This window comes from Lupinus angustifolius, chromosome LG04 (assembly GCF_001865875.1).
Source record: "Lupinus angustifolius cultivar Tanjil chromosome LG04, LupAngTanjil_v1.0, whole genome shotgun sequence".
NCBI classification, from domain to species: domain Eukaryota; kingdom Viridiplantae; phylum Streptophyta; class Magnoliopsida; order Fabales; family Fabaceae; genus Lupinus; species Lupinus angustifolius.
The window spans coordinates 5,681,386-5,684,202 of record NC_032012.1 but is presented as its reverse complement, the minus strand read 5'-3'; positions in this window follow the sequence as shown (position 1 = coordinate 5,684,202).

The following is a 2,817-nucleotide window of genomic DNA, read 5'->3' as shown; positions in this document are numbered from 1 at the left end:
TATTAAGTACTCATTCATAACTCAAAGCATTGTAATTCAAGGATTGGGAAAATACTAGTTGCGGTTAGGTAAGGTGTTCTTCACAAAGACTTGGAGGTCTTGGGATAAAGAGCGATACCTTGGCTGGGGCCGAATCACAGTAAGAAAGGTTTTCTTGGAGGCGGTTTTGGGAAAGGTCAAACCAAGGGTGATGAAGTTCTTTGGATTCCAAGAAAGGAGCGTTTGAGTCTTGTATTTGGAAGCGTGTATGTAACGTACATTGTGTTCTACAGTGAAGATGGAAAATCTCCCAGATCAGAGAGGAGGACTAGATGTAGTTTTGTAGTGGATAGCAAAACGAACCAGGATAAAATCTCTGCGCAATGTTTTCTATCCTTTTCTCTTTTATATTTCAAGATGTTTTAATGCGAGTTTGGAGCTGGTATTTTGCATGCTTATTCCTTGATATGTTCTTGTTAATCTTGCATAAAAGTATTTGTTGTATATCTATTTGTGTTTTGGTTAATAACTGTGCAAGTTGCTGTTCTGATCATTCTAGTTCTGTTTAGATTTAATCCATTAAGCCTAGTGGTTAATCGATTAACTGGGCATTTTTCAGCAAGTGTGTAAAAACCAGAAAAGTGGAACTTGAGCTCCGCCACACCTATTGAACCCCCCTTCTAGGTGTATTCTGCCACTGATACCTAACAAGTGGTATGAGAGCTAGTATGACGTGCTAGCTCAACCGCATCCGCGTGATCCGAGAGGGACTACATATGGGCTCTAATAACCCTTTTGGCGGTGATGGCGCATCCATTAACCGCCCTCCCGTATTCAGTGGCAAAGGTTATGCCTATTGGAAGGTTCACATGAGAATCTATATCGATGCAATAAACACGGACATTTGGGATTTCGTTGTCAATGGTCCATACATTCCACTTCATATGGTGGATGGCAAGTCTAAAGAAAAGCCTAAAGGCTTATGGACGGATATTGAGAAAAGAAAGGTCCAACATGACCTTAAGACCAAGAACATTATTACTTCGGCCTTATCTTATGACGAATTATTTAGAGTCTCGTAGTGCCTTAATGCAAAAGAAATGTGGGATACTTTGCAAGTCACCCACACACGAAGGCACTAGCGAAGTTAAGCGCGCTAGACTAAATGTGCTTACACATGAGTATGAGTTATTTCACATGCTTCCTAATGAATCTATATATAATATTCAAAAACGTTTTACTCATGTTGTAAATGATTTGGTCGCCCTTGATAAAACTTTTACTAATGTTGATTTGTCTAACAAAGTTTTGCGTTGTCCTGATATGAAATGGCAACCAAAGGTAACCGCGATAATGGAGTCAAAGAACTTAGACAACATGCCATTAGCTACTCTATTTGGGAAACTCTCAGAACATGAAATGGAGTTAGGGCGCTAAACAATGAATGAAGAGTCAGACAAGAACAGAATCACACTCAAGGCTACAAGATTTCAAGAAGATCAAGAAAATGAGGATTCTAGTTCAGACTCTGATTCTAATGAATTCTCAAGAAGAAAGGAGGGATCAAGAATCTCAATATAGAAGCCAAGAACTCGATCAAGAAATGTAAGATTCCCAAAGAAGGCTTCAGTTGCTATGAGTTTGGAAAATCGGGCCACATGAAGCATCAGTGCCCGAGCTACCTTAAGAAATTCGATAACAAGAAGAACAACTCTCGAATGTCTAAGTCAAAATAAGCATACGTTGTTTGGAATGATTCTTTCCGAGAAAGATTCGACTTCAAGCTCATCCGATGAGGAGAAAAATTTAAAGGTATGCCTTATAGCACAAGTGCATGAGGAGTGCACATCTAATGATGAAGATGATTCTATTGAGGTAAATTCCTATACTTCATCATGCTCTAGTGACTCTCCTCCTTATGATGAATTATATGCAGCTTATGTCGAAATGCATGAGGAGTTAAAGAAAATTATTAAAATAAATATAGATAGGAAAAAGGTTATTTCCTTGCATGAAAAGAAAATAATTGAAATGCAAAAGGAATTAGATGAACTTAAACTTGAAAATGAAACTCTTGATCTTATCTATGCATGTGCCTCATGTGATTTCTCTACTTCTAAATTATGTCAACCCTCTATATGTGATACATGTGAGAGTTGAAAGGCTGAAAATTCTGTTTTGAAACAAAAACTTTCAAATCTCACATATAGTCAATAAAACCTTAACACATTGCTTGATAATACAAGAAATGTTGGTAACTGATATGGAATTGGATATAAACCTGAGCCTAAGAAAAGACCATGTAGAAACAGTAGTTCATATGCATAAGAAGTCAAATAATAACATGCCTACTTGTTTCTATTGTGGTACACATTGTCACACATGCACTACATGCTTTATTAGAAATTCAGTGTGACAAGTGGCAAATATGTTTGGGTAAATAAGAGGCAAGATCCCTTAGTTACTAACAAGAAGGGGCCCAACATAACTTGGGTACCCGAAAGAGACAAGTAAATTGTGTTTGCAGGTGTGCCAAAGGACATTTGAGCATCAAGAGAAAAATCAACAAAAGATGTTCTAGGCACTAGGTTGGTGAGTAGATCAAGGCTATTAAGAAGAAAAGTTATTGAGAAAAGTTATTAGATGAGCTTCCGTATTATGCTACCTACCAAGAGTACTTCTCTAAGTAATAAAGGGGCAGAAGATAAAGGGAAAAACAATGAAAGGAGGAGGAGTACACTTTGAATGTCAAATATACAACTTTGATCATATCATCAAACTTTTCATCAAACAAGTGGCAATCTTGACCTATCACCAAAGGGTAAGTAAGGTAAGTCT